Here is a 7181-nt window from a genome sequence, read left to right as displayed (position 1 = left end):
TCAGTCTTCAGAAAAAGGTCCGCCGTTTCCCTGTGGGCAGTTGCTCTAGTGTTCCTCCCTCGGACACCTGGGTTCCCCCACGTTTTGGGTCCCTTTCCTGTGAACGGGAGCAATTTTACGTGTTTCACGGGAAGAGTCAAAAAGCAGCTGCCAGTTACAGGTGCTCGGTTGGCGACTGCTGGGACCCCCTCGCTGCCCCGAGCGGCCGGTCGGTCCCGGCCGCGTTCTCTCGGCTCCTCACCCAGCTCCTCCCTGCGCACACCATCCCATCATGTTTCTAACCACCACAGCCTCACGTTTATTCCTTACAGCTCACCTAAATCCACCCTCTTTCAGTTTAAAGCCGTTACCCCTTGTCCTATCACAACAGGCCCTGCTAAAAAGTCTCTCTCCATCTTTCTTTAAGCCCCCGTTAAGTACTGAAAGGCCGCAGTAAGGTGTCCCTGGAGACTTCTCTTCTCCAGACTCAACAACCCCAACTCTCTCAGCCCTTCCTCAGAGGAGAGGTGCTCCAGCCCCGTCCTGGTGTAGCCTGGCTGGGTGCCAGGTGCCCGCCAAAGCTGCTCTGTCACCCCCCATCCTCAACTGGACAGGGGAGGAAAAAAAAGATATATGATGGAAGGGTCGTGGGTCGAGATAAGGACAGGGAGAGATCTTCAGAGAGCTTCACCTGCCCTCAGAGGACAGCACACAGCCGGCACCCTCAGTCCCTCTTTGGTGAGAGGGAGCCTCGAGGTGCCATCCAGCTCGCCCGCTGTGACCACCCTCAGCCTGTCACCCGCTGTGAGGGAAATGGCGACAGCAAGGGTCAAATCTGTGCTTCCCTGAGAGGTGGTCTTGTGGGTGGACAGCGTGGCCTGTCCCAACCCAAAAGCCTTGGGGAGCCCACCGCTGGTGTAGCAGGAAGCATTCTGGCACGCCAAGCCTGTGCTGAACCTTCAAAAAGAGGAATGAAATGGCCACCGTCCCGTTCCCTGGAGATGCGAAGGAACTGATGCAGGTTGCAGGGCGAACTGGAGCTTCCCAACAGGAGAAAAGCCCCGCTGCAGATGATGGGTCACCGGTGCAAGGTGCTGGGGTGAGCTGAGCACCTCATTAGTCTCAGAGTTACCTGTGAGACTCTCAGCCAGCCCCTTTGGATTTAAACCATCAGTTCGCACCCGTCTCCTCCATCACGGGAGCAACGAGCTTCAGTCAGTCTGAGAGCAAAACCTCCAGCTGAGCTCCCCAGCCGTTCACCGTCCACAAAGGGACCCCCTCCCCGCAGAAGAGCCTTGGAGAAAACCAAGCCTTTTGCCAAAACATCTCTCCATGCCCCAATTCTGAGGGAGAAAAAGGGCAGAAGACATTTAAGACGACTATATTTAAAAAAGCAAAAAAAAGAAAGGGGAGGGGAACCCCCACCACTGATTCTGCATTCCACCACTGCGCAAACTGCCGCGAAATTCTCATCGTGGTGGACTGTGTATCTCTGAGCATCCATTTTCCCAAAGGTCTCCTTTATTCAAACAATAATTCATGAAAATAGTTCGGTCTGTGGGAAGTCTTGCCCAGAACAGAGCAAACCGGTGTCCAAAGGCGCAGGTGCCTTGTTTCAACGTAAAAAGCAAAATTGTGGGGGGTGAGGCCGGAGAGGAGACGGCCTGTTTACTCCTCCAAATAGCCTTAATGCAACCTTTACATTTACCAAATAATTCAGTTATCTGGAACTGTAAACCCAGCACTGCTGGGAGCTCTGCCCGTGTCGGGGCGCTGCCCTCCTGCTGCCGACCGGCTGGAAGGAGGAGCGGCCGCTGCACCCCTCCGCAGAAAGGACATTTTCAAGGAAGCATAAACAGCAAGCTTTCTTACTTTCTCCATTTAAGACAGCTTTCCCAGAATATATTAAATTCTATCAGGATCCGAGCTTTTTCCGTTAGCTCCTCAGAACCGTTTGAGTGCATCCGATGTGGAGGGAAAACGAGGGACACAAAGCGGTTGTGCAAGAGCAGAAACTGGATTCCGGGCTTAGCGTTCAGCAAAGCTGGGATCTCAGTTTACAGGAGAGACTGCTGCAGCGCGAGGAGCACGGACACAGGGATTAGAGTCCCAAAGCACCATCGGGAATGGACACTGTCCTTTCGTAATCCGTGTATTTTACTCCCAGTGCAGATTTATCTTGATTAAAGTTACTCTTCTGGTAGTTTTCCACCACAACTTACATTCATACAGAATCACAGAATGCTCGGGGTTGGCAGGGACCTCTGTGGATCACCCAGTCCAACCCCCCTGCCCAAGCAGGGTCACCCAGAGCAGGCTGCACAGGACCTTGTCCAGGCGGGGCTGGAATATCTCCAGAGAAGGAGACTCCACAGCCTCCCTGGGCAGCCTGGGCCAGGGCTCCGTCACCCTCAGAGGGAAGAAGTTCTTCCTCGTATTCAGCTGGAACTTCCTCTGCTTCAGTTTGTGCCCGTTGCCCTTAGGTAGAGCTATAGATACAGAGCAGACCTTCGGTAACTCCGACCTCTCAGTTAATTACATTTGCAGAACTTGGGCATCTCCTGTTCTTTTCCAAGACTGAGGTCGGTTACTGCAGGAGACTGTGACCGCGCTGGTCATGACAGCTGTGACATTCGTCATTCCTCACCTCTTGCACAACGTCCCTCTCCACGAAAAGGCGTCTCAGCAGCTGAACGCCAGCACAGCAGCAGAAGAGTCACAGATGCTCACCAGCACCCATCATAAATCAAACAGGAGACTCCTTGCAAGGTCCGTGGGTCGTCAGGGTGTCTGATGCCATGGGTTTGGGCGTGCGACCGAGGCAGAGGATGGTCTTCACGGCTACCAACGGGCTGCTGGTTCCCAGCGATGCCGTTCGCGCGCCGGCCTGCGCCTGCTGCTGGGCTTCCCGAACCTCTGCGGCCGCGTGGAAGAGCTCAAGGGAGGGGGAGGCACGCCGGTGTTTTGCAGGTAATTAACTTTTCAGAAGGATGTAGAAAGGCTCACGAGGCAGATGCACACAGGTAAGGACCACGTGTTTTCAACAGGCTTTAGAAAACTCAGTGATGGTTTGGAGATACTACTTCCAATACTACGAGAGAAACTGTGTGACGGAGGTGTTTAGGCATCTATGGGCATACAAAAGCCTTGAATTTTTGCTATCCCACACTGACTTCCAAGATAAATATGGATAATGGAAGTGCAGAAAGAAAAAAAAAAAAAAAGAGAGGCTTGAATTTGCCCAGCTGTCTAGAGAAAACTGGAATTTCATCAGCTGTGAATACGCTGTGTGCATTGCGTATGCATTACCCGTAGGCTTCCCACGATGCCCAGATTTATGGATTTAAGCACAGCTTTGTGCTCTCATCTGCACCCCGACACCGCTCCTCGCCCACGCCACCGCAGCCCGTGTCCGCGAGCGGGAAGGGCCCGCCGCAGCGGCTTCCAAACCCATGGCCTTCCCGGGCAGGATCCTCGGCACAGAACGACCGCAGCCAGGGGACACTGCAAGAGCCGGGGACAGAAAAGCAATGAGTTGGAACTTTCCAAGTGGGGGTTAGCTAGCGTTCCTAGTCACCGTGGGCGGGTGGGTGCAAACAGTAAACGGGGTGTTTTCCTTCCTTCAGATGTCAACAGCTCCCCAACAAGATGGCCCCACGTCCCTGAGCAACTTAAAGCAGACTTGGGATTTTTTTTACACTGTTGTGGAGGAGCTCTGATGGTGAAGATGAGGCAACTTGTTGCTCCGAATCAGTAAGTTGATCTCGTTGCCTGTTCTCCAGGACTACTTGAGAGCTCGCTGCGACCACCTCCTGACCTGGCCTCTGCTGAGCCGCAGCAGGTTGACCTTCCCCAGCTCCCTCAGCCTTCACTTGTCCTGGCAGCCATCATGTCCAAGACTCTGGCCGACGTGGGACACCCACCATGTCGGGAAGGATGGCTCCTCCAGACCGCCGGTACCAGGGGTGTTCCCGTGCCATCTCACGCCAGGGGTGCACACGAGGGTGCAGGATGCTCTCAGTTCCATGGGCACCCTCCAAGGATGGAGACGCGGCGACTCCAGTCCCCTCCTGCGGTGACACGAGAGGGAGCCCGTGCAGTTTTCAGCCAACAGAGACCGTGGCAACGCGCCTTTTTCTACCCCAAAGGCTGTTCCTCAGAAAGAAACGGAGGCCTGAAAGCCGCTTCTTACCTTCTTCACAAGGAGACGATAATTGCTTCTGGTTCGAACACGCACAAGCCACAGATCACTGGGAGAGGGGCAGGTCCCTGACTACGAATCCCCTCCCCACACCTCCGTTCCTGAAGAGGGGCCAGGATGGACCTCAGACTCATTTTCCCATTTTTTCATCTGATTTGTCATCTCGAGGCACTCCAAGAACGCTGGGCAAAGACTTTGCTGGCACCCAAATTGACTCTGAGTAGCCCTGTGGTCAAATTTTGCCCCAAAGAAAGGAGAGAATAGGATAATCTCTTCACCCCTCGTTAAATGGCCCTACCCCAGGTGACTTGTCGAGGGGGCCCACAAAGCTTGCTTTCGGGGAGCTTTGCTGCTCTCGGGAGGACAGCTGTGGCCGCTTTGAAAAGACACAGCACTGATCTCTCTCCCTTGCCACCCAATCTTAAGTACATTTGAGCAGAGTACTTATCTACATACTCTATGGGCTATTCTCTGCAGAATATGTCATTATATATTCTATAATTCTACTTACATATTCTCTTTTTCAGGACCAAGACAAGTATTAACTGCAAGTGCACCTACTGCAAGATTTTTTTGTTTGTTTGTTTGACAAAACGCCAGCGCCTCTGGCCTTAGGAGGGGTTACAATGGAAAAGCATCTTGTTCCCAAGCCACCGAGACGCATACCTCCGCCACTCCTGCCTCCCTTCATAGACCCGGCTGGACAAGGTCCTGTGCAGCCTGCTCTGGGTGACCCTGCTTCGGCAGGGGGTTGGGCTGGGTGACCCACAGAGGTCCCTTCCAACCCTGACCATGCTGTGATTCTGCATCCCAAGTCTCTTCAAAGCACTCAACCACGTACACTTCATTAGCAAAACAATTCCATCTGTTCTGTGAGGCAATCCTGACAGCTTCACTGTTAAAAACACATGTATTTCTCTTGGTGCAGCTGGGCGGGGAGAAGAGCCTGCCGTGCTCCGAGCATCGCGTCCCGTGCCCGGGCACCCATTGCAGGGCTGCAGCCCAGCTGACACCGGGGGCTCCCGAAGGCCTCCACAGCCCCATCTCGGGCCACTGCTGGTCCCCGGGACCCCTGTGACACCTACACACCCTAAACAGAGGCCGACAAAGGCAATTCCCCAGAACCACTGAGAAAAGATCCCTTTTCTGGTTGGTTGCTTAGGTTTTTGACAAGTGACGCAGAACAAGCTCAGATAAAAACACGGAACGGGTGCCAGGGTCTGTGACGAGCAACGGGACACTGGAATGGAGACCCTGATGGGGGACGGGGCAGGGAGAGCCAGCCAAACCTCAGCACGGCCTCCCAACCTGGGCCCCGCCGACTTCACCCTCTCCCACCAGCCTGGGGTGCAGCAAACTGGGCTCTCTGGTGGGAAACCGGGCTCCCCAGTTCTCCTCAGGGGCTCTTCTGCTCCCGGGTCTCCCTGCCGGGGAGCAGACCAGCCCTGCCTGTCCCAGGTCTCTGTTACGCTGCAGTTGTCATACGACAGCTTCCCGACCGCTCCCGATGAGCTCTTGCAGATTAAGCATCTCCCTTCCTCTTACAATATTAAGAAAATATGGGAAAAGATGAGATAACGTCTGCCCCGCTCAGCTCCCGCCTCAGTCACAACCTAGAGGGCAAGCTTAGCTCACTGCAGGAGATAAAAGGTAGGGATGAGGCATCCAAGTCAACCGCAATCCCAGCTCGTCAGCCTGAGAAAGCACGATCTAAAGGATGAACTGTTGAACTCAACAGGAATGGAAGTATAAATAAAAAAATCTGGGGAAAAGTCGGGACCAATCATTTCAACCAGGGACTTCGAGCAAACACAGAATTTTTTCCCCCACCGATGTCCTAGATAAATGATTCGCTGCTTCTGCCCTGGGGCTGCTGTTAATCTGTGCAATATTTAGGGTTCTTCCACCCCCACCTTTTGATTGGAACGGCTGCGAAGGGTTTTATTTGTTCTCAGGCAGCAGATGAATTTTAGCCTCCATCTTTCCGTAGAAGCAGCAGCCTGGTCACACAGGGCGTTGGAACCCTTACCCCACCAGCGCAGGACGCAGCGAACCCCTCGCCAAAACGCAAGCAATCCGGAGGGACAGACTGGTTCACGCAGCACCCCACGAAACCCTCAGCGCAAGCACGCAGGTAACGATTAAACCGGTGAGAAACAAATCAGCTGATCCAGCAACGGCGCAGTCAGCTGGCCCTGAAGGAAGGCAATGACTTAACGAAGCGGGACAGTGAAGGAGGGGAACAGAAAGAAGCAAATGTGGAGTCATTTAAGATGTCCTGGTTCCAGCTGAGCCCAAAAGCCATTTTTGCCACCTCCTGGCCACGCGGCTCTGCTGGGGCCGAAGCCGTGAGGGACCTGACCCTACAGCCCTGCTGAGAACCGCTCAGCTCGGGCGCCTTCTCCTCTTAGAGCAGCTCGTCCCTTCAGCGATGGCGGGCAGTGCCCAGGGAAGGCAGCCTGACGTCACTGTTCTGTTTATTCCTTTGAATTCTGCTGCTCTGCTTCAATGAACTCCAGCCCTTCTGCGCCCCGGACTGGTAAACCGCTCACTAGGTTATCCCAACCGACCCAAACCAGTGAACGTCTGCACACCCAGACCTGCAAGGCTGAACCCAAAAGACATCACCCACGCCCAGGGCAGAGATTCATAAGTTACCTCCGAAGGTGTAACACTCCGCTAACACCCACCGCCACGCAGATCTGCTGCTAAAGTCGCAAAGTTCTACTTAAAAAAAACAAACACCTGCAATTCGCTAGAAAATGAATGCGTGTGAGTTGTAGGCACGATGGCTAGTGCCCAAGCTGTGATGGGGCTACTGAAAGGGTGACACAGGAGGTGCTGCAGCAGCAGCTCATCCTCCGGCAGCGAGGGAGACAACTGACGAGGGCGTAGCTGGTGCGCTCCAAGACCTGCAAGCCAGAGGAAGGCAACGCCACCGGTTACCTTCGAGAAGATGGTGCTGCCACGCATCTTCCAGGAAAGGAAGTCCAGCGGAGGG

This window comes from Opisthocomus hoazin, chromosome 3 (genome assembly GCF_030867145.1).
Source record: "Opisthocomus hoazin isolate bOpiHoa1 chromosome 3, bOpiHoa1.hap1, whole genome shotgun sequence".
Lineage (NCBI taxonomy): Eukaryota > Metazoa > Chordata > Aves > Opisthocomiformes > Opisthocomidae > Opisthocomus > Opisthocomus hoazin.
This window is presented reverse-complemented; position numbering follows the sequence as displayed.